This window comes from Cryptomeria japonica, chromosome 2 (assembly GCF_030272615.1).
Source record: "Cryptomeria japonica chromosome 2, Sugi_1.0, whole genome shotgun sequence".
Classification (NCBI taxonomy): Eukaryota; Viridiplantae; Streptophyta; class Pinopsida; order Cupressales; family Cupressaceae; genus Cryptomeria; species Cryptomeria japonica.
In genome coordinates, this window is record NC_081406.1 from 526,553,817 (window position 1) to 526,580,885 (window position 27,069).

Genomic DNA, 27,069 nt, shown 5'->3' on the forward strand with positions numbered 1-27,069 from the left:
GTATTCTATCAAGATGAAAATACTGATCAACTAGATCATCAATCGTTACATACAATGAATATGAGTCTACTTATATAGGCAAGGCTATATGGATATGTGAGCACACAAACATGATATGTGGCTCAATAAGAAACAAAGGTAGGTAGGAAATAGGTGTGGGTAGGTAGGAGAAACAATATAATATTCCACATGAGGTGGATCACCCACTGAATGTGGAATGTAACAACAAAATAAGTCCACAAAAGGTGGAAATTCTCCTACACACACTATCCCAATGTGGCACAAACACCCAAGTGTCTCATACCCAAACTACTATGAAATGCATGTACCTAAGTAAACTTAAGTAAGGTGTAATAATATCCAAGATGAATAATTATTTACACCAACACCCCCCCTTAATGCAACTTAGGGGAATGCACTTAAGTCTACAATGCAACTAAGCAATGCAAGATAAGTCCCGGCTATGAGGCCATGTTAGGTACCCATGTACAAATGCAAATGCATGAAAACCAATGCAAGGAAATCTCTCACAAAGCGGGGAAAGAGAGAAAAACCCAATGGGAAAAAAACCTCCCCAAAAAGAGAGATGAAAACTAGATACAAAGAACTCTCATAGAAGTATGTGAAGGACAAAACCCCATGTGAGGAAAAAGTCCCCCCCATATGAGAGAAGAAGAAGAGAGACTAGGAATCCCCCCCTCAATCTGGAATCTGCACCAATGATAGAAGCTTGAAGATGAATGAAGAAACTGCTCCATGAACATTGAACAACATTCCTCACCTTAGGAAGAAACAAAACCAAAGGTGTATCCATGAAGTCTCCCCAACCATGAAGGGAAGATAAAGAAAAAATACTCATGATGAAAGGAATCTCTGAAAACTGCTCAAGTGTCCCCATGTCGATGTTGAAAGGTACCCCCTCCAAAGGTGGTAAACTGTGCTACACTGCTGAAAAAAGCACTCTAAGATCTAGTGGAGATGAATGTAGAACAATATCCAAAGACTCATATGTCTCCTCAAAAGATAAAGAGACCTCCTCCAAGTGTTGTACAAAAGTATCCACAATCATGTCAACCTCTAAAGATTGATCATGTAGAGAATGCACAAGAGGGTCAGAGTGATCCCTCGCAACAATCAAAGAAGGATCATCTTCATCAAAGAGAAGATGAATGTCATGAATGGTGTCTCCCAAATCTGCAATGTAGGAGTCCACAAACAAACCTGCAATGTCTATCAAGTAGGCATCCCAATCAACTGAAGTTGGAAGACATGAAATATCCTGCTGCACTAAATCATAAGAAGGAAAAATTGTCGCACTAGCTGCATCATTAGGTGCAATAGGTGGTGTGATATCAATAGAAGGAGATGAAATGCAAGGCTCAAGAATGCGGTCACACTTGAGAATCCCCAAGTTCAAATGCCCAAAGTTCTCCTCAAAATCTGAATCATCAACATAGGAAGAACCAACCTTATCAATAGGACCAAAATCTGAAAAAGAGTACAACTGAGATGCATGATCAACCACCCCAGTTGCAATGATAGCTCCACTCTCCAAGTCTCTAATGATAACTGAATCAGGTGTGAACTCCACAGTTTTCCTAGTTGCCCCATGTGTGATTTGATAGATGGAAAGAAGATTATTTGTCAAGTGGGGTACACACAACACATCATTGAAGGAGTTATCCCCAATGTCAATAGATCTTTTCCCAATCACATCTATGTATGTATGATTGCCCATCAAAATTTGTGGCATGTGGCAAGGCTCAAATGTAGAAAACATAGATTGCGAAGATACCATATGATGAGAAGCCCTTGAATCTAGAAGCCATCTCCCCGAATCATGACTTGTAGTAGCACAAAGAGCTTGTCCCTTTCCTTTATCTGTCCCAAAAGAGTGATCGTTTCCTTTGTCCTTGGAAGAAGAAGCCAATGTAGACATTCTAGAAGGTACGTTTATTCTATTCTTCTCAAGAAGATTCTTCAACTCATCAATATCCTTCTTATAACAATGATGTTCATCATGTCCTGACTTCTTGCAATATCCACAAAAAAAATTGTCCTTATATGATTTCCTCTTAGGTGAGAATGGTGAATCACCTTGTTGTGGTTTAGACTTAGGTTGCTTTTGATTCTTTCCTTTTCCTTGATTGCTTTGATTCCCTTTATTAGCCACCAAAGCTTGTGACTTTGTAGATTTGAGAATCCCCATCGTGGTCAACTTAGATTGCTCAAGTATCAACATCTCCGTGAATGAATCAAATGAGGGAGAAGTGTATGAGGAATCTTGAGCTAACATATGGGTGTGAAAGATAGATACAAAGGTCGCATACTCTGAAAGAAGCTTGTCCAACAAGTTATAAACCAATTGAGCATCCTTTTTGTCAATTCCATAATCCTTTAGCTTTGCTCTTAGCTCAGTTGCTTTTGTGACATAATCTTGGATTGTATCAAAATCCTTGGGATCCAAAGTTGTGAGTTCACTATCAAGCTTGTAGCCCTTAATCTCATCAACTTGACCATACAATTTCTTAAAAATATCCCAAGCCTCTTTAATTGTTGTACACTTATCAATGTGAAAAATGAGGTCATTTGATACATACTTTCTAAGAGTTCCAAGTGCCATAGCATTCTTAGTAAGCCATTTGATTTGAGCATTAGGATCGACCTTAGGATGAGGTGGTGCTGTAATAGTTTCATTTACATAATGAATGAGTCCTTTTTCCATTAGTTTACTCCATGCCTTAATCTTCCATGATGCATAATTATGAGGAGTTAAAAGTGGAAATTTAGGAGAACCCATAGCACCAAAATGAAAAAAACACAAGATAGAGAGAGGCACAATCACACAGGACACCCCCCCAAAATACTCAATCAAGATCCCCAAAATGGTGATTTGACACTTTATACTTAGTGCATATACAATGGGCCACTTGAAAAACAAGACAAAGTGGACTTCTAATTTCAATTTACAACTTCTCAAAATGAGATCTAAGAGACTTCAACAAATACTGCTAGTGATCTAAATTGAGATCCAAGCAAAATGCAAGTACCAAATATGCCAAAAATGGCCAAATACTGAAAGTACAATTTCTACTTAAAATTACTACAAACAGATGATAGAATATGAAAGTAGATGAAAAAATATGCATTTTAAAAAAAAACGGCACCTGAAAAGGAGTCCATATGAGCTCAAACGAAGCCTCCAAAGTTGTAAAAAATCAAGATTTCACGATTTCTGAAAAACCTATATCCAAAAATCAGAAAAATCCTACACCACTGTACAGATCACAAAATTCTACCCCCCAAAAAAAATTGCTCGAAAAAATGAGTCCGGATGAGTGAGATATCGCTATTTGAAAAATGCCTGCAAAATTATAATTTCTAGAAAATTTCCGCCACAGTGTCAAACTTCAAATGCCTCTAGATTTGGCCTCTGAAGTTCAATTTGGATGAAACAAAAGGCAAAACTGACTTTCTTGGTCCTTCTCAATCCAATGGTAACCTCATATTTGACCCATCAAGCTTCAATAATAACCTGCAATAGAAAACTCCAAAATACACAACCCCAAATAGCATCAAATTTCTCTCAAATAGCAAACCAATGACACTCTAATGGCTCTGATACCATGTGAGATTTTGCCAAGATCAAGAGGCAATGGAAAGCACAAATAAGAGAAAAAAAAATAGATGATAGAAATAAACTGTATTCTATCAAGATGAAAATACTGATCAACTGGATCATCAATCGTTACATACAATGAATATGAGCCTGCTTATATAGGCAAGGCTATATGGATATGTGAGCACACAAACATGAAATGTGGCTCAATAAGAAACAAGGGTAGGTAGTAAATAGGTGTGGGTAGGTAGGAGAAACAATATAATATTTCACATGAGGTGGACCACCCACTGAATGTGGAATGCAACAACAAAATAAGTCCACAAAAGGTGGAAATTCTCCTACACACACTATCCCAATGTGGCACAAACAACCAAGTGTCTCATATCCAAACTACTATGAAATGCATGTACCTAAGTAAACTTAAGTAAGGTGTAATAATATCCAAGATGAATAATTATTTACACCAACAAGACCATATGGACAACAGTCTGCATCTGCTATTGCTTTTGATCTCTCCAAAGCAGTCATGTAATATCTTTCCTTTTTAAAGTTATTTAAAAATCTAGATAACTGCAAATATCTTTTATTCTTATAGAATGGTTCTACCTTGTGAAGAAATGTATGTATTAGCCAATCCATCCTCCTTGTGCATTTCTTAGAACGATCACTTAAATGGCAACTCTTGATTTGGAAGTGATGTGACTCAATGGATGCATTGGTTTCTTGATTTGCATGAGAGAAGCCTCTAAATTTTTTTGTCCATATTTTTATACAAACAAACGTAATGATATCTTAGCATACATAATATACAACTTAAAATGTAAATGCATAAATACTATAAAGAATCTTTTGATGATCTTACCAATACGCCTCTCATCATGACACCAAGTTTTTTGAAAATAATCAATAAATTTCTTCTCATCTTTGAATTCCTCAATGAAATTTCTTATCAGGTTAGTAGTGATGTCTTCATTGTCACTCATCACATGCATTATCTCACCTAGTCTATGGAACATATTTGTTTCAACATCCTTATTACTGACATACCTGGATTATAAATCATAATATCATGATATGATGTTCAAAAGTGTAATTTTTCATAAATTATATTTAAACATTGACTTACCTATACACATTCTTTAGCCATGCCCTACAAACATGCCATAGACATAAAAGTACTTGGCAACCAAAGGATAATCTACATGTTACATTATAAAAATTCATTAGTAGTATAAACTAAATATTAAGTAAATACAATATCGTAAATATAAATGGAGGGTAATAAAACCTAATTGCTTCAATCTCAGCTCTCGCCTCATCTGTCATGAATGCATTGACATGCCAATCTTCTTTACATTGTTTTCCTCTTTTATAGAGTTCTTCTAACCATTCATTTATATCCTCAACTTTATTTCTCGAGGATATGGCTCATGTAATAGGTATACCAACCTCTTGTTCATCAAATACAAGCAAGCTATATAATTGGTGCTGTGTATTAATGAAATAAAGAAATTGTTTTTTTAGATAAAATATACCAATAACCAAATAAAAAACTATAAATACATTTAATATTAATCTACTTACCCCATATTTATTTGTTGAGAATGTAGAATCCATTGCAATTACTGAGTTGTGTGAATGCTTCACCATCATTTCTTGCATCCATGATGTTTGAATGCCTATTATAAATGGACCATTTTCCACATTGTTTGGTGTTTTATAGTAGAAGAAATTATCTTTCTCCTCTGCATACCACAAGCTTACACTTTTTGCATCATCTTAATTTTTTTGTGATCGAAGGGAACATACTCTTTTCCATGCATTCAATACATCTTTCCTCAGCAAACATGTGTCCCTCTTATTCAACAACTCTGTCAAACCACGATCTAAGTAGTGTTGTTTGCATATTGTGTCAATGCCCACACCCATCAATAATAAGGATTCAATATATGATTTACAATCATTTGATAGTCTTGGCGCAACAATGCTCCTTGGATCACTAGAAGGGTCATTCTTTCCATGACAAAATTCACCATTGGCATCCTGGTGGGTAAAGTTATTATATGTAAGTATTGCAATGTCGGGTCTGCCATACATAACCCTAACAATGAAGTGGGTTTGACAACCTCTTTTTTTAGTAAACTTTGGTACCCTTTTCACTTTTTTAGATTCATTTCTTTTATCCTTAGGCCCAAAAGCACAATGATACCTATTTATACATGTACAAAAATATATTTACTAATATATATATTGTAAATGATAAGTATAAGATGTGACATGCTTGATTATTATATTAAATATAGGTAAACCTTGAATACATCTTGGTAGCATGATCAGTAGGATTTGTCAAGTTGGTGTCTTTATGATCCTTGCATATAAATTGTGTCTCTGCACTATCTAATAAACCTTCTCCTTTGACAAAGTGAGAGAGTCTCTCAAGAGCAATAGCAGCACATAAATCCAGATCTTGGACATCCTCATTTCCAATAGGTGTCCATTCAAGGTCATCACTTGAAAAATGATTTCCTCCACTGGGAATGTCTTGCACATCTAGTTGGATGAGTGATTTCCATTTCCACTTCCTCCCCATTCTAAATAATATTAGATGGTTAGTGACCCTCTATCTTAAAAAATGTAAGAACAATAAAATGTTATTATCACATGGTTAAAGGGATTTCTCAATATTTTATTGCTAGTGGATCATCTAATGATGGATCATATTGTATTGCTAGTTAATCAATATTTTATGAGCTACTATGAGCTTCTTCTTTTAAATTGGACTCACAAGGGTTTTCTTAGGATGCTTATACAACTTGGGCTTGTAATACATTAGACAGACAGAGTTTCGATGTGGTTTCAACTTGTTTGGTAATTTGGACTTGTTGACAAAAAGGTGGACTTAAGTGTGACTTGGTCTTGACTAAGATTGAACCAAAATTTGACGAGGACATGACTAGGATGACAACTAGGACATGACTTGGGTATGACTATAATGGTGACTAGGATAACAAGGATTTTGACTTGGATGATGACTAGGATATGACTAAAGTGTGACAAGGACAATGATTAGGATGTTGACTAGGACAAAACTAGGGTATGACCATGACTAGGATGATGACTAGGACTTTGAATTTGACTTGGAAAAATTGTTTGTTTTGGACAAATGTTTTGCAAAGTGCTTAGGGATGATGATGTGTTAGATCTACTCTTGGAAATCAATTTTCAAGAAAAGCAAACATAATGGTCAAATGAACTTGGACTCAAAGACACTCATGCTCATATACAACATTCCTAGGGCTAGCAAGGACAATAGTCAATGGATCCCACTTGGTTTCCCAGCTACACCTACCCAGAGTGGACACTTAGATGCTTGACCCCATTGGAACCCCTCCACAACACTCACTTCTTTGGGGAAGCCAAGCATCAGTTCCCATGAAAAATCCCCATGGTGAACTTTGTGTCTCTACTAAGGGCCGTAAAAATGTGGGCACCTTCAGAGGTCTGACCTCCTGCACCAGTGACTAGAAGGTTTTTGGTCTCTACGCACAAGGATTCTAGTAACGATTTCCGTTAGAAGACTACTCTTCAAGGTCACACAAGCGCAATTGAGGCATATATCCCAACAAAGTACCAAGCAACTTAGTAGTCATGCAAGCGTGATTTAGACCTCAAGGGCCCTACAAGATGCTCAATGTGAGAGTAAACCTTCAAATAGCTCCAACCTCTGAAATTTTCATCTCAAGAGGCCTATTTATTATAGTGAGTTGGAATGCCCAAGTCCGACCGTACTCACTTGGGTCATTCCCCTCTCACCAATTCCTGTGCAAGTGTACCAAGCAAATCAGGAGGGCAGGCCTGCTAAGGGTATGCAAACAATAAACTATAAAAGGCTTGAGGGTCTAGATTTCTGATTGTCGAAATAGACAAGAGCATACTCTCCTACCTCTACACTTTTCTCGAACACATCAAACAAGTTGTTCTTTTACCCCTAATTAGATTTAAGTGTCTAAGAAAATGATTAAAAGAAATAGCACGTTCATTAGTTTAAATGTGTTGAAAGATCACTCATTAAATACAAATTTTTAAATTTAAATAAAATTGAACATAAAAAATGATCACATGATCCTTCAAAATGACAAAGATTGGATAATTCATAAAATTTATAAATATGGTGATATTTGAATTTTACTCTAAATACAAACTTATTGAGTTATCATTGTCTTCTAGTATAATCTATAAAGATTATTAATATAGCTTAACTTGCATTGATACTAGGTTAGAAATTAAGAATTTGGTTAATAATCATCACACATAAAATATAAAATAAATGAAATGAGAATTACAAGATGTACACATTTAAGCATTGCACAATAGATACATGGGAGAATATTTCTAGATTTAAAATCCTATAAAGTATTATTATATTCTAAAACACATACATTTATATCTACAAATCAATAGTCCAAACTTAAGGAAACTCACTTCTTCTCAATTTCATAAAGTTGATAATATATCTTATGCATGGTGATAAAATTAATATAATCTCTAAAATTTAATTACTTCCAAATGAGATAGAAGCTCCTAGAATATAGAAGGGGTGACAAAATAATTGAAAGTGTATTTGTCACAACTATTTAAAATCAACAAATGTAAATAATTAGTATTATAATAGTTTATTATATTATTGATTATTAAATAGCATATGCTTTATAAACATATAGGAATAACAATAATAATAAGATTTTGTTACTTATTATTCATTATATTCAAATAATATTTATATGGAGCCTTAATAGCATTATGTTCTATTAGGGATCTTTTAAAAAATATACTTGTACCCTCAATAAAAGAAATAAAGGTAACTTTTTTTAGATGTAGTTTTTCAAGCAAATAATGCCCTTTTTGTAATTTTTTTACAGCTTTGCCCCTAAGCTAAAATGAATGCAAACCAAGGAAAGAATTACAAAATAACTGAAAATTTTATATTTTTCTATAAGCATTATACTAATATATAGATTATTTGAAAGAGATTAAATTGTTAAAATTTACTTAAGAATAGTATTCCTACTATCAAAAACTAAATTTAAAGCAATAACTATTGTATTGGATAACGGAAAGGAGCAGAGGAGTTTATTGGTGTTTACTTATCCACCGCAACCAGTCATTGTTCGATTTTCTTTTAAGCAATAATGCATGCCTAGCATCCTCTGCTTTTAACGCAAAATTCTGATTTTGTCATGCTAAGAATTGTTTTTTATAGAGGAGCAGAAAAATTTATATATAGAGACCTCTATGTTATTCATAAGCAACAATAAAGATATGACATGTGTGCAATTTTGAAAGAGGGTGCTTTGTTTTTAATTTGTGTGTGACTGATTTAGTTTATGCTTCATGGTATTTCTTGGAGCTATAAGTATCTGGTAATATTATTATTTCTTTATGATTATTTTCTAAGTTATCAATTGTCTTAAAGGAGATAGGTCTATTTCAATATCTGCAAAACTCGTGTAATGGAAAAATGCATATACTGTGCTTCATACAGAACTGTAATGAATTATAAATCAATTTTCAAATCCTAGAGAATTACCAAACCAAAAGATGTATTGAAATGATTTAAGAATGAATCTAAGTTAACAGAAGAGTCTACTTGCTTGCTTGCCTGTTTGCCTATTTGTCTGCTTGCCTGCTTGCCTGTTTGCATGTTTGTCTGCTTGCCTGCTTGCCTTCAACTCTACAAAATATCAAATGAAACACAAGAAAATGTTTAAATAAAAACTATTACCACCAAAAAAAAATTAGAGGGAAAAAATGCCCACGAATGGGGGTTGGGAGATGCATTTACTCTCATAGTGAAGTAGGGGCCAAACTTTCTGGCAAAAAAAATGTGAAGAGGCTAGACGACAACAATGGCGGGGAGGCTTGTTCATGGTCTATGACAGGGCACAAATCCAATTGTACTGGTTTGGCAGAGGGAAGGACTAGGCTAAGGACAGGCTAAGCAGGTGCGGTTTACATCGCTTCTTAGCCAGTGCCAAGGCAGTGCATGTTTATTAGTGTGCCTCTACATGATGGCTTTCATTGCTAAGAATGTGTATACCCTATAATTGAATGCCATCACAAATGAAATGTTATTAGGAATAATGAGGGTGATTGAACCAGCCTTGTAGTTGTCTTGTTTGAATACCTTGGTTTATTTTTTTATTTTTATGAAAAAATCATGAACTAAAAGAAAAGTGGCTTCTTGTAAAAAGGAAACTAAATTTTGTTAATATTCTTATGCATTCAATTTTAATTTAGTATTACATATTAGACATCAATAACAAGAATTGAAGTCGAGAGGACAAAACTTGTTTGATAAAAAAATAATACGATTCTTTATTTTGGTTTATAATTTTTATATCTATACACAACCATCTTTCCATCTTTTATTGATACCAATCATAATTGAATAAAATATAAAAATATTTTTAAAATCCAAAAATAAGTTTAAACATAGACATAACTTTATTTTTGGTGGAAGGAATGTGTTTTATTGACAATTTCAAAGTCAATTTTGGAATTAAATTTAATATGATTTCATAGATCAAAATGTTGAAGTATAACCAAATATAGTTTTTGAGTTGGAATTTATTAGATGATGATATATCTATCTAATCTCTTTATGAGATGATTAGAAATATGTTCACGTGGTATCTATATAATTAGATTGATTATTTTCTTATTACTTCATTGCAATTCAGTGACACCAGGAGGCCCTTACATATGGATATTGTAATATCATTTGGTAAAACCCAAACTAGTAAGTAATTTGATTCATCTACAATATAGTAAGCCTACTCAAAATGGGTGGCTATCATCTTAATAAATTGTCTAGGGAGCAAGCCTACAAAGGATAACTCATTTGTTGCTTATTTTTTTATGGATCACTAGTATATGTTTCTTAGGTTGACTATGTTTTAGCAAAAAAAATATTATAAATTTTTCATACATATGTTCATGAAAAACTCATAAGATATCTTCACTAATGACCATCAAACTATTTATAAACAAATTGACTATATTATATATTTATGAGGAATATTGTATGCTTATTGACAATTGGCAAATGCATATTGTAAACATCTTTTTCTAAACCAACTCTCAACTTAATTTGATTATTGTGTTACTAATATGCTAAAGATTTTATTTATAGGACATGCATATAAAATTTTGTACAATGTTGGAATCAATGAACACTAAGAGGGGGGGTGGTGAATCAATGTTTTGCAATTTACAAACTTGTTAAACTGATTCTTAAAACCACTAGATGCATTAGAATAAAAGTAAAATATAGAAACATAAACCAATCAACCACAAAACCATAACACCAAGATTTTTACGTGGAAACCCAGAAAGGGAAAAATGACAGTGGGATTTGAACCCACAATATTATTATACTTTGATCAAGAGTATAATAATATTACAAAAAAGTGAATGCACTTGCATCCAGGCTCACTGCCTAGAGCTCACTACTCAAATACAAAAGAGGGCTACAAACCGGAGGACTCACTATTTTACAAAAGATTACAAATGACTACAATAGTGTCTGAACTGAAGAATACCATCTACTAATACCAAATAGCAGTTTCGGTTAAGCACAATCTGACTATCTTCCTCTGTTATGTTGCATAGTCATATACTAGAGCACCAAATATGCATACTGATGCTCATTCACTCATCACACATCAACATTTGCACATCTACCACACATCTACTACATCAAAATGATCATACAAGTCGATCTTATATATCTGCATCAACAAAACAAATCAATTCTCATGTTGGCTTCCAAAAACCACATAAAACGCAACATGAAACGTGTAACCAACAAGTCGGCTCAATCCGTCCATAAATCCATATGTGGAGCTAAACAAGATGATTAAAAACTTCACATATGTTGGCCCAATATCCTTGAACTAGAAACCAATCACCGAAATCATCCCATGGATTCCAGATCACACATTACATCAAAATAGCTCTATTGTATTACCGCAACCAAAGCTATACAACCAAAATCAAGATATGCACATTGTACTCATACTCTGTCGGTTACTATATTCCACCTTCTAGACTTATGCCTAATGATAATACAACTTTCGATAAATCAAATCTACATGTACTGGATATGATTTATGAACCGAGTTGTCATCAATGACAACTCCTAATGCATCAATCTTCACCAAAACAATGTCTCTTTCCAACAATCTACCCCTTTGGCATTGATGGCAACACTATAAAAATGACACTATACACTCAAAGCTGCAAAAATTCAAAAATTCAAAAATCTCCAATACTCTACAAGCTCAACAAGCTCCCCCTAAGGATTTGCACCATTTTTCACTTCACTCTCTCTCCCTTTGACAACAATGCCAAAGATAAGAATACGCCAAAATTTATATACAAGGATATATACAGTTGCTTGCAAAAAATTGAAGATATCAACAAAAATTGTTTTTAGGGACAACAAGTGATTATCCCAACCCTTCTTAAAATTCTCCAAAATATTGATCAGACCACTGAGAAGATAGGCATGCATTTCTACTCCTTTTCTATCCATCGGAACACTCTTGTTCAAAGCAGTCATTGCATCTTGCTTACTATTGATCAATGATTATATCTAGGGAGTGATAAGACTTCTTACTTCTCCCACTCTACCTAAATTTTTGTCCTTCTCCTGATTTAATCTCTTTATCTTATCAAGTATACTCATAACTTGAGATTCAAAATTTCTAGCCAGGACTGATTGAGGTGCATAAGATTGAGATATGCTAGCTAATTGCCCTTCAAATTCTTTTATTTTCTTATCAATGCCAATAGTAAACTTAGGCAAAAATAGATATGATTTGTATATTTGTCCACCTTCATCTAATGCATCTTATATATTCTTCATAGCAGTTATCAAACTCACCCTATCTCCCTCAATCATCTTCAAAATTGTCCTCAATCTCATAGCATTAAACTAAGTCAAAATTCTAGCATCTATCGCTTTCTCCAAAGACACAAAATGAGATTCTACTACATTTAGCATGCTTCTAAGCTTACCAAATGGAGTATTAGTTGTATCTGGTTTAAATGATTGCAAAATTTTCTCTAACACATCTATGACCAACATTATCAACTCTTTGTTTGCGGTGTGGACTTGAGTAAGTCCTCACTTGTTTTTTCTTGTGCAAGAGTTGCAAGCTTTAATTCTTGGATAGGAGATAGTGAACTAAGGTCAATAGGTCATTGAGTGAAATCATCAGAATCAGTGACAACATGTTTTCCTTTGTCTGCTATAGCTTCTCTTACCACTATCATCGAAGCCTGGTCATCCTTCTCATCTCCTTTCTCTTTCTCAACCACCTCTACATCTACAACTTTTACAACATCTTCATCCTTTTCAACATCAACCTTCCCCTTTTCTTCATCAAATTTTCCAATCTCCTTAGATACCTTTTCAGAGTCAATACTTATCACCAAAATATTTTGTTCAGCTTCACTGGAGTTATCAACCTTTTGATCATCAACACTATCAACTGTTGCATACATATTGGTCTGCTCTATTGGAATGACTTTCTCAGTTGGTTGTTCTTCCTACCCATCAGAAACTATTGTATGCACTTCTGGAATGGATGTATCATGTGACTGCTCTTTTAGTTGGGAGTCATCTTGTGTTGGATTTACATCATATCTATGCTCTTTGAGAAATTGTCTCAAAATTGCTTGGATCTCTTTAGTTACTTCATCGATTTTACTGAGCATGATTTTATTAACTCTCTTCTTGCTTTTGAATCTATCCTTTGCAAGCTTTATCAATCTATCAACTTTAGCTTTAGAAATTACATAACTCAAATTAACTAATACATATTCTTTTATTCTCTTATCCTCTAAGCTGGTTGTATGCCTCCTTGCATCCAAAATATCATACAATCCCTTCAGAATCATAGATGACAACTCTATCAAGGCTTTTCTATAAACATTCATATATTGTACAACTACTTCCTCTATAGCACTCTGATCATTATCACCATAGTTTTTATATTATGCAGGTACATTCTTCAAATTATATTCCTTTAACACTTCATCAATTATTTCATTTAATGTCATTAGGAGCACAACATCATAAGTACTTGCTACTTTGTTGGACTGTAGAGCTTCATCCAATTTAGACTTTGTCTTTCTGCTTGATTTAGGTCTACTAGATGGCTCAACTTCTATCCTTAGCTTCTTGGTCGGTTGGGCTTCACCAAATTGAGGCTTCTTCACTACCCTGGCATAGGTAGTTGTCTTCTTCACCTCTCTAACTACTCCATCAGATTCTGTCTTTACATCTCAATAGTGGCCGCAACATATTGCCTTTGTGGCATCTCCTTGTTTCTTTTCTCATCTCCATCGGTTGACTTGGCTTGAGGCTTGGGTGCAGGGATAGGCTTCTGAGCACTGAAGGTAGGTGCTGAATTTGTTTTCCTTGGCTTGGTTGGCTTGGGTGGAGTGGAGACCTATTTTTTCTTCTAGGCTTTACCGTGTCTCCTTCCTTCAAAATGTTCTATTCCCTAGCCCTTTGAACAACATCTTTTGTTATTCCTATTTGTTCTGCAAGCTCTTCAACTTCTTTCTTGACCTTCCTCTTCCTTGTAGGCCTAGTGAATTTCTTGTGTAGGTCTAGATCTTTCTCCTTATAATTAACGAACCTCTCTTCCTTCTCATCTAACGGTTTACTCAACAAGTGTTGAGCATATGCATCAAGTGTGTTTTCATCTACTTCATACCCCATGGGCATGATCCAAATGGTTCTTGGTTAGGTTGCCTCCATGTGGCATCGATCTTTGTCTACCATGAAATAGATGGTATCTTCATATTTTTCAACAATGTCTTTTGGAATCCTTTCTTTGCTTTGCATAATAGCCTAGAATGATTTGAAGTAACCCCACAAAGCATATTTTTGTGTTACTACATCACCCAATCCTTGCAAACCTTCTTTAATTTGGACTACCATTGGTTTATCATAATCCCACTTTACTTTTCCTATACTGGGGATTTCACTCAAAAAGTAAAGTGCCAAACAAACAACTAGAGAACCGAACATGAAAACATGTTTCTTATCTTGCTTAATATTATTTAAATTGCTCATCAATTCACTAAGAATAACTCCACACATATCATATCTCTTGTCTTCCTTGAGTATCTGATAGGCTGCATATATTGCAGTATCAGATACTAAATTTTATCTATTGGACTAGTACACCTTATATCTTGTCACCATTGAGGCAAATATCACATCATGTTCAATGATATCACTTATTGTCATTGATCGATTGTCATGCTGGGATCTGGTAATCGTTGTTATAATTGTATTATTTACATGTCTCAGACTGGGGATCTCACTGGTTGTATTTAAACATGTTACAACTTGAATGACTTTCTTTGTGATTTTATGAGGTCTATCTAGCCATATAAACTTATCATGGATTCGACTCAAGACATACCTAACCCATTCGGGTTCATCGAGCACCGAAAAGTGAACAAACTGGATAAAACCCTTCTCTTGCAATTATTTGAATTCGAGCTTCAGGTTCCCCATTCCATCTATCATACACTTGGTGTATAATAATAGCATGTCTACATTCCCAAGCTCTTTGATATTACAATGAATGTGTTGGCATATTGGCATAACTGATAATGTGAATGCATATTGGCATAATTGTTGATGATATTGATGAATCGGTATAAGGATTGTTGGTGATTATATAGTTGAGATGTTGTTTGATGACTTGATGACCAGTTTGTGTTGTCATTGATGGCAACTATGGTTACATTGTTTTATCATGTTATCTAAGTCGCCTATGATTGAACAGAAAGATATGGAATGGATTTGACAGTTAACTGACAAATAGGACTTTAATCGGTAAATGTGAAACTATGTTATGCTCAAGTAATTGGATCTTGAGATTGATGAGGAATTTTGTGTTGTAGTTTAGAATATGTATTTGTAACATTGTAATGAGGTTATGACTGGAACCACATCATGTTTTGGTTACCAAAAGTCATGTTTGTGATTGACTGATGTATTTTTTGTAGGGTTTAAGAACCAGTATTCAAATCTTATAACCGGTAATAATTTTGAGTTCGACGGTGTATTACATTATGTTTGTAAGATGGTGATGACGTGGTTGAATCTGCATGAAGTGTTTAAATGTTTTTTTGGCATGATCAAAGAGAGAATTTCTTGGGAATGAGCAAAGTGCTTAGTAGAATGAGCTAAGGGTTTGAAAGTGTATCAGATCGATGTGTGGTGATCATTCAATGGTTATAATTGTCTTGAAATTTGTTGTAATGATCTGTATGATGATTTGTAAAGATATGTGATGATCTATGATGTAAATCTTAGTATGAGGTTAGGGTTTTGTAATCTACTAAGTTGTAAAGTCTATTTAGGGTAAGTCTATGATGATTTACTATGTCGGTGATCAAAGGAAGAGTGTGTGGCCAAACTAGTGTGTGTGTGTCTGCAAGAGAGAATTAGATTGGAGCAGGAAAGGATCTGTACAAGTAAGTAGAGAGTGCTATTTTTAGATCATACATCTGTTGTTCCCTAACAATTGTAGTAGACTCAAAATCCCTTAATCGGGTGGGTTCTAACAGACCTGGTTATATAAATCCCTTCACCGAGTGACTCATGAGCCTAGGTTCTAAATATTTTCACAAGGTTACTCCTAACAGAGTAAATCTCCTAATAGGGCGAAGGTAAATCCCTTAATCGGGGGACTCCTAATAGGGTTTGCTCCTAACTAGGCATATTTGTAAGTTCCTAACCGGTCTAGGCTCGTAACAGGGTGCATTCCGAAAGAGTGCAAAAATCTTGTGGGTACCAATTCCCATCGTGGTTTTTCCCATTTGGGTTTCCACGTGAAAATCATGGTGTTCATGTGTTGAGTTGATATCTTTCTATTGCATGCATGTTGATGAACACTTAAAAGAACAGTTTGATAAATCTAATTAGCAATATGATTTCAGTTATTACTGGTACTGTTTATGAGTTGTTTTGAAATTTTTTTTTGGTGATTGTTAAAGTTTTAAAGTTTACTACTATTACTGATTCACCACCCCTCTTAGTACTAATCGGTTCCTCACAAATAACAATTGGTATCAGAGCGTTTGTCCTCTGTGTGCAGAAGCTTAACCGCTTGAGGAAAATATCCAGAGGAAAATGATGAATAAGGAGGGTCTGAAGTTTATTAAGGATAACTACACAATATGGAAAGAAAAAATAAAGATTTATATCAAAGGTATGGGTTCTCAGTTTTGGCAACATGTTACTACTAAATATGTACTCCCTACCGGTCCTCTAACTCTAGATCAACTTAAGGAGCAACATGAAAACAATCAAGCATTGGAAGCCATTGTAAGTGCATTGTCTGATGCTGAATACATTGATGTACATAGAATAGAAATTGAATTTGAAGTTTGGGAGAAATTAGAACCAATCTATGGTGGTGATAAACATGTTAAAAAATCTAAGGAAGAGAGTCTTAGAGGTAAATTTGATGATATGAGAATGGTAGAAGGTGAGAATATAGCTCAGTATGGACAAAGGATTAAAGATGTTGTCAGTGCTATTAAAAGTGTTGGAGGAAAGATTGAAGATGACACTGTTGTAAGTAAGATGTTAAGAACTATTTTACTTGCCTATGCAATCAAAATTTCTAATATTCAAGAGTTAAGGTCAGTAAGTAGTGATAAGGTCACTATTGATTCACTTATCAAGTGAACTGACTGCATTTGAATTAAATAGTTTTGATAACAGTATTTCTAAGGCATCTATAATCGGTACACCTGTGAGAAAAGGGAAAGATGTATGTCACAGTTATGACTACAAATCTAGTCATGGTGGTAGCAGAGGAGATAATGATGATGAAGATCATCTGATGGAGTTTGAAGCTCTTCTGGCTAAGAGACTTCCAAAAGGCACTAGTAAATATAAAGGTAAACTACCTCTTAAGTGTTTCTCTTGCAATAAGATTGGACATATTGCTGAAAATTACCTTAACAGTGATAGTAAGGAGAAGTTTAGGAAATATAAAGGACAATGGAAGAAACAATGCTATGTTGCAGTTGATGAAGGTGTGACGGATGAGGAATGAGAAGATGATGACAATGAGGAGATTGTCTTTGTTTTTTTGAAGGAAGATCTGATTGATGAAAAGGCCTTGGTATCTCAGTTTGACTCTAGTGATGAGTGGATAATAGATATTGGTTGTTCATATCACATGACTGGTGATAAGAACAAATTCATATCCCTTGAAGAGTTTGATGGTGGTGTGGTAAGATTTGGTAATAACTCACGCTGTATGGTAAAAGGTAAAGGATCTATTTCACTGAATGGTAAGAGTAATGCAGATGATGTTTATCTGGTTGAAGGTTTAAAGCATAACTTGTTGAGTGTTGGACAACTAAATGATAAAGGATATCACTTTGAGTTTAAATAAGGAATGTGCAGGATCATGGGATGCAATGGAGATTTGATAGATACTGGTAAATAAACTAGAGGTAACCTTTTACATCTGAATGCTAATGTGAATAGTTGTTTGGTGGTTAAAATTGAAGATATTTGGTTGTGGCACAAAAGGCTTTGTCATGTCAACTTTGATAGTTTGATAAAGGTCAGCAAATCAAGTATGGTGAGAGGTATTCCCCAACTTGTTAAATCAGATAATGTGTTATGCAAATATTGTCAGATGGGTAAGATGACTTCGACATATTTTAAGAGTAAATCTTTTTATTTAGAGCATATTCTTGATTTAGTGCATACTGATCTATGTGGTCCTATGAGGACTAGAAGTTTTTATGGTGATAAGTATTTTATGATTTTCACTAATGATTTTTCAAGGATGATGTGGGTAAATTTCTTGAAGGAGAAATCAGAGGCATTCAACAAATTCAAGATCTTTAAAGCCCTAGTTGAAAAGGAAACCAACAAGAATCTGAAGTGCTTAAGATCTGACCGGGATGGATAATTCACTTTTGATGAGTTTACTAGGTATTTTGAAGAAAATGGAATAAAGAGACAGATGTCAGCACCTAGGACTCCATAGCAAAATGGCATTGTAGAGAGGAGAAACAGAACAATAGTGGAAGCTGCTACAACAATGTTTATACAAGCAGATGTTCCAAAAATGTTTTGAAGAGAAGCAATTAGCACTGCTGTTTATACTTTGAACCGAGTTCTTGTGAAGAAAGGTAATGATAAAACACCTTATGAACTTTGGCATGGTAAGACTCCTAGTGTTAGTTACTTTAAAGTTTTTGGTAGTAGATGTTTTATTAAGAGAGATGATTTTACTGGAAAGTTTGATGCGAAGAGTGATGAAGTGATATTTCTTGGATACTCTACCAAGAGTAAAGCATTCAAATGTTATAATAAAAGGACAAGAAAAATAGTTGAGAGTGTCGATGTTAAAATTGATGAATTTTCTAACAAACCTGATGAGTCCAGTAGATCTGAGCTTGCTGATGATAAAGAAAAACTTGTGTATATTGAACCGAAAGTGCAGAAGGAAGATGAGAAGAACAATGTAGAAATAGGAGCTCAACCAGTAAGCGATGGAGAAGATGATGAACATGAAGCAAAAATAATTGCACCGGGAATGGTAATCCCATGATATGTAAGGCTAAATCATTCAGAAGACTAGATTATAGGTGACAAGAATACTGGTGTGCAGACAAGAAGAAAAATCAGAGAGAATTCCTGTCTGATTTCAACTATTGAGCCAAATATTGTTAGAGAATATTTGAAAGATGAAGACTGGTTGAATGCAATGAATGAAGAACTTGACCAGATTGAGAAGAACAATACAAGGTCTCTTGTTCCTTGACTGGAAGACAAAAATGTTATTGGGACAAAATGGGTATTTAGAAACAAACTTAAGAAGGATGGTGAAGTTGTTAGAAATAAGGCGAGGCTGGTTTGCAAAGCGTATGCACAAGAAGAAGGTGAAGACTATGGTGAAACCTTTGCACTGGTGGCAAGACTTGAAGGTGTTAGAATGTTGCTTACCTTTGTTTCTTTTAAAGGATTTAAGGTATATCAAATGGATGTTAAATCAACTTTTCTGAATGGTATCTTGGAAGAAGAAGTATATATAGAAAAACTAGATGGTTTTGCATTGAGTGAAGATGAAAATATAGTTTGCAAACTACACAAGGCACTATATGGATTGAAGCAAGCTCCCAGAGAATGGTTTGAACAATTGCATGCACATCTGATCAAGATAGGATTTTGGAGAACTAGTGAAGACAATAACATATATTTGAAGACTGATGGAGATAAAATGTTACTTGCTGAAGTTTTTATTGATGATATAATATATGTTGGAAATGGTGACATATGTATGTCTTTTGCAGATGAAATGAAGAAATAATTTGAGATGTCTCTTATCGGTGATATAAAATTCTCTATTGGTATATAGATTCAACAACTGGAGAATGGAATATTTATCTATCAGACTAAGTATGTTAAAGAAGTCATGAAAACTTTTGGCATGGAAGATTGTAAACCGGTTGGTACTCTGATGGTGATAGGTTGTAAATTATCAAAACAAGACGATTCATTGTATGTAGATGAAAAAGAATACAGGTCTATGATTGGAAAGTTTCATTATGTTGTTCATAGTAGACCGGATATTGTACATGATGTTGGATTGGTTGCAATATTTCAGAAAGATCTTAAGGAGACACACATGGTAGCGGTAAAAAGGATATTTAGGTATTTGAAAGGAACAATTGATTATGGTTTGTGATATCCTTACAATGATAATTTTTCTTTAAAAGTTTTCACAGATGCAGACTGTGATGAAATATTGATGACCGAAAAAGCACAACGATGGAGCTTTCTTTTTAGGAGAAAGATTGGTGTCCTAGATAAGAAAGAAACAATCATGTATTTCACAATCTATAGCTGAAGAAGAATATGTGGTAGCATGAATGAATTGCACTCGGGCTATATGGATGAGACATATTTTAGAAGGTTTTAAGGAAGACATGTCTAAACCAATGACTATTCATTGTGATAACACTAACTCGCTATTAATATTTTTAAAAATCCTATATTACATGCAAGAACAAAGAACATTGAGTTAAATTATCACTTTCTAAGAGAAAGAGTACACAGAAGAAAGTAAGAATGGAGTATGTGTCTAGCAAAGAGCTGTTAGGAGATATATTCACTAAACCTTTGCCTAAGACAACCTTTGAATATCTCAGAGGTAGATTAGGGTTTGTACCCTTGCACAAGATCAACTAAGTGTTGGATTGTTGGCATTGACAAAACCAATCAATCTAGAAAACTAGTATATGTGCTAAGGTTTGTCATTGTTAGGTCCCAGAGACAATTGAGAGGGGGGGGGGGGGGTGAATCAGTTGTCCAATAAATTCAAACTAGAATTAACTTAACCAAAACTTAATGTTGGTATTTTGGTATGCTTTTGTCATTGACGTCAACACCTGCTAAACACTTATCAACTCTGGCAATTTGGAGAATCAGCAACATTCATCGGCAAGCAAGTGACTCATGCATAGTCACCAGTATCTGGTACATCGGCAAGAAATAATGATCACCGACACTTGGAATGATATGGAAAACACATGGTTATGTCGAAGACATCATGTGGACACTTTGTCTTGGAGTTTTGTTTATTGGTATATTCATATTTGCATATTTGTTGTTACCGACAGGTTTATCTTTTCCAGATCAGCATGACTTGCTATGGAGATGATTAATTATTGTTGTAAATGTATTAAGCCGACATGTTGAATCCGTTATTGCATCGGATATTGTATTGTTTGTAAAATGTTTTTATTGCAATATCTTGTAGAGACAACCTTCTAAAATTGGTCTTAGGTTATGGTATAAATGTAAGATCTTATTTGTAAGATCAAGTGTGAAATGCAAAAAAGGATTGTGTGAAGGTATATGCAAGAATAAGCAGAGCTATACATGCAGACATCATTTGAAGATTGAAGGAGGGTTTTTGTGAAGACAATCAGAACTACACCGGTACTGAATCTAGCATATGAAGATGCTATTTTGTGCAGTACATTCTTATTAGATTTAACCATCCAAATGTAGTCAGTGTGACTCCCATTTTGTGATTGAGCAGTGAGCTCTAGGCGCTTGGCCTTTTTGCATGTGCAGATCCCATTTATGTACACTTACTATTTGCAGTAGTATCATCTGATTGTGGGTAAGGTTTCCCACCATGGTTTTTCCCCTTACAGGGTTTCCATGTACAAATATTGGTGTTATGTGTTGTGGATGACTTTGTCTTTATGTTTCATGCACTAATCCTTACCGGTATAACAATTAACTGTTAAAACTATCTACCAACATATTGAACTAGTTTATCGGTATTAAGCATTAAGTTGGTTAAGTTGTTTTTGGTTTGAATTTATTTGACAACTGATTCACCCCCCCCCTCTCAGCTACCTTCAAAAACCTAACAATTATTATCAGAGCTTAGTACTCTTTTGCAGAGGTTTAACAACTTGAGGAGATCCAATGTCTACGAACTATTTCAGGAAGGACAGTCCTAAACTTGATGGAACCAACTATGGCATATGGAAGATTAGAATGGAGACACATTTAAATTGCATTAGAAAGGACATCTGGGATGTTACAAAGAATGGTTATACTACTCCTTCTTAGAGTCAGCCCACTCCACCCAGCTTGACTAAAGATGAGGAAAATGATTGCAAAGCAAGAGAAGCACTTTTGAGCGCATTATCATATCAACAAATCATGGGACTATTAGATAGGTCTACTGCTAAAGCTATTTGGGATCATTTGGAAACATTGAATGAAGGAGATTCCACAATCAAAATTGCAAAACTTGAAAGCTTCCGGGTCAGGTATGAACATCTGAAAATGGAAGAAGATGAAAGGATTTCTGCTTTTATGGAAAGAGTAAATGAGATTGTTTTGGGTATTAAATATTGTGGAGGAACCTTAAGTGAGGATGAAATTGTTTCAAAAGTTTTAAGAGGATTTCCACCGGAATATAAAATGAAAGTCACTACTATAAATGAGTTAAGAACAATGCTTAATACATCAGTAACTAGGGATACATTGATTGGGAAACTTTCAGCTTTTGAAATTGAAGAATTTAGTCCTGTTGCTACTATAAAGATAGATTTGGCCTTTAAAGCATCAACATCATCTACTCCATCATTTGACAAATCTGATTGGAAAGCCTTTTATGCAAGAGAACTTGAAGAAAGCAGGAAAGAAAATGAAGAACTTGAAGAACTTGAAGCACTATTTGCAAGAAAAAAACCTAAAGGTCCAGTTGGAAGTAAGTATGAAGGTAAAGCACCCTTTAAATGTTTTAACTACAATAAGATTGGTCATATGGCTTCAAGATGCCTTGATAGACATGCTAGACTAAGAGAAGAAGCTAGAATAACATACAAGCCTAACCCTGAATATCAGAGATATAGATTTAAGAAGAATAAAGACAAATCTTGTTACATTGCTGATGAAGGTGTGACTGATGATTCTGATGAGGATTCGACAGACAATGGATGGGTGTTTGTTGCTATAATAGAAAATCAACTGACACCTACTGCTCAATCGGTAGAACAGGCCTTGCCAGCTAAAGTTGAAGTAAAGGATGAATGGATCATTGATTCAAGATGCTCACATCATATGACAAGAGACAAAGGTAAATTCTTGAACTTTCAAGAATACAATGGAGGCTTAGTGAGATTTGGAGATGACAAAGCTTGTTTAATCAAAGGTAAGGGTACAATATCTCTTGATGGTAAGCATAACACTGACAATGTTTACTATGTTGAAGGATTAAAGCATAATCTTTTGAGTGTTGGTCAATTAGTTGAGAAAGGATTTCAATTACAATTTAAAAATGCAAAATGCAAAATCATGAATAGAACTGGTTTGGAAATTGCAACCGGTAATCAGACTAGAGGTAACATCTTTCATTTGAACAATAGTGAAAAGACATGCTTGATTGCACATATAGATGAAAGTTGCTTATGGCATAAGAGACTCTATCATGTAAACTTTGATTGCATGGTGAAAATCAGTACTACTAAGGCAGTTAGAGATTTACCTAAAATTGTCAAACCTCAGAATACAGTATGTAAGGAATGTCAATTTGGAAAACAAGTTAGAGCTAGTTTCAAAAGTATTCCAGAAAAATCCAATAATGCTCTTGATTTAATTCACACTGATTTATGTGGTCCAGCCAGAACTAAAAGCTTACAAGGTGATAGATATTTCATGCTAATCATTGATGACTACTCTAGAATGTGTTGGGTTACTTTTCTTAGAGAAAAATCAGAAGCACTTGGAAAGTTTAAATTGTTCAAAGCAATGGTAGAAAATGAAACTGGTAAGAAAATCAAATGTCTAAGATCAGATCAAGGAGGAGAATTTGCATCTAAGGAGTTTAATACATTCTGTGAAGTGAATGGAATCAGAAGACAACTATTAGCACCTCGAACACCACATCAGAATGGAGTTGTTGAAAGGAAAAACATAACTATCTTGGATGCAGCAAGAAGTATGTTATCAGAAGCAAACCTACCACATGTATACTAGAGAAAGGCAATCAGTATAGCGGTCTATACATTAAACAATGTTCACATCAAAGGTGAAACCGGTAAGACCCCTCATGAACTATGGTTTGGTAATATTCCTACTCTTAAATATTTTAGAATATTTGGAAGAAAATGTTACATTAGAAGAGATGAGTATATTGGAAAATTTGATCCTAGAAGTGATGAAGGAATATTTCTTGGTTATTCATCTAAGAGCAAGGCATATAGATGTTTTAACAAAGACTGCAGAAAATTATTGAAAGTACAAATGTAAAGATTGATGAACAATTCAGAGGAACTTCAAGGTATATAGACTCTAAACTGGCAACATAAATTTTGACAAATGAACCTACTCTAAACCCACCAGTATAGAATGAAGATCCAGTTACCCTGATATCATCTAAGGATTCCATAGTAACTAAGGAACAATAGCAAACAAAGACACCCCGGTATGTAAGACTGAATCATTCTAAAGATCAGATAATTGGAAACAAGTTTAAAGGAGTTATGACAAGAGGAAGATTGGAAAATGAAGAGGTATGTCTTATTTCTCAAATTGAACCATCATCTATTAATGAGGCATGTGAAGATTAATTTTGGATTAAAGCTATGGAAGAAGAATTAGAACAAATTGAGAAAAATAACACTTGGACATTAGTTCCCCGGGCTAAAGATAAAAATGTAAGTGGAACCAAATGGGTATTCAGAAACAAACTTAATGAAGATGGTAAGGTTGTCAGAAATAAAGCAAGACTAGTGTGTAAGGGATATTCTTAGAAGGAAGGAGTTGATTACAATGAAACCTTTGCACCGGTAGCTAGAATTGAGGCACTCAGATTATTTTTGGCTTTTGCAGCACATAAGAACTACAAAGTATATCAAATGGATATTAAATGTGCATTTTTGAATGGAGATCTTGAAGAGGAAGTCTACATTGAACAACCTAATGGATTTTGTTTGACAAATGACAATGATATGGTTTGAAGGTTAAGAAAAGTTTTGTATGGATTGAAGCAAGCTCCAAGAGCTTGGTATGCAAGATTGGATAAGTAGCTTTTGAAGATTGGTTTTACTAAAGGAAATACAGACAACAATTTATATTATAAAGTGACTACTGATGATATCTTGATTATAGAAGTATTCATTGATGATATAATCTTTGGAGGAGAAGATGGATTATGTAAAGAATTTTCTATTAAAATGTAGCAAGAATTTGAAATGTCTGTGATTGGAGAAGTAAAATTCTTTTTAGGATTGCAGATTTCATAGACTGATAAAGGTATATTCTTGAGTCAATCCAAGTACTTAAAAGAGTTACTTAAGAAATTTGGGATGGAAAACTCTAAACCGGTAAGCACACCTATGACAACACATGAGAAATTATCACAAAGAGATGAATCTACACCTGTTAATCCAACTAAATACAAATCTATGATAGGAGGTTTGTTGTATTTAACACAAACCAAACCTGATATTATGAATGCAGTATGTATTGTTTCAAGATTTCAAAGTAATCCTAGAGAAAATCATGAATCAGAAGTAAAAAGGATTTTCTGGTACTTACATGGCACTATAAATCTTGGATTATGGTATCCTAGAGATGAAAACTTTGAATTATGTGCATACATAGATGCAAATTAGGCAGGAGATGTGGATGATAGAAAAAGCACCACCGACGGAACATTCTTTCTTGGAAACAAACTAGTTTCTTGGTTGAGTAAGAAACAAAGTTGTACATCTTTATCAATAGCAGAATCAAAATATGTTGCAGCAACAACTAACTGTACACAGGTACTGTGGCTTAAGCAAATGTTGAAAGACACAAAGGTAAAATGCAAGGAACCTATTACTATCTATTGTGATAACACTGTAGCAATTGATATATCTAAGAACCCGGTATTACATTCTAAAACCAAACATGTTTCTATCAAACTAAATTTTCTAAGGGAAAATGTTGAAGCAAAGGAAATAAAACTGGTTTATATGAATACTAAAGAGCATATTGTAGATATCTTTACTAAACCTCTGCCTAAGAAGACTTTTGAATATCTCAGAGATCAGCTTGGGGTCATACCCCCACTGGTAGAGACTTAGGAAGTTGATGATTGTCATCAACCAACAAAATTAATAGAGAAATCTTTTTTCCGGCTTTGATGGGAAGCTACTTCTCAGGGGGAGTAGTTGGTATACTAAATTGATTGGTATTTTGTATATGAACTTGGTTTGTTGTAACTTTGGCATTTGATGTCAAAGGGGGAGAGATTGGTATGGAAAAACACAAGGAAAACACATGTTGCTCCCAAGGGGAGAGATTGTTGTTTGGGAGAGATTATTACTCTCTGTATATGTATTTTGATTTCTGGTTATGATCTCTTTTTGGAGATTGTTGGTTTTTGGTATTTGGCATTTCTGTTTTGACACTTTGATGGTTTTTCCATCTTGTGTTTCCATCAATGCCAAAGGGGGAGATTGTTGGTATTTTGGTATGGTTTTGTCATTAATGTCAACACCTACTAAACACTTATCAACTCTGGCACTTTGGAGAATCAACAACATTCACTGGCAAGCAAGTAACTCATGCATAGTCACCAGTATCTGGTACACTGGCAAGATATAATGATCATCGACACTTGGAATGATATGGAAAACACATGGTTATGTCGAAGAAATCGTGTGGACACTTTGTCTTGGAGTTTTGTTTATTGGTATATTCATATTTGCATATTTGTTGTTACCGGCAAATAGGTCCAGGGTTACACCGGCAAGTTTATCTTTTCTAGATCAGCACGACACGCTATGGAGATGATTAATTA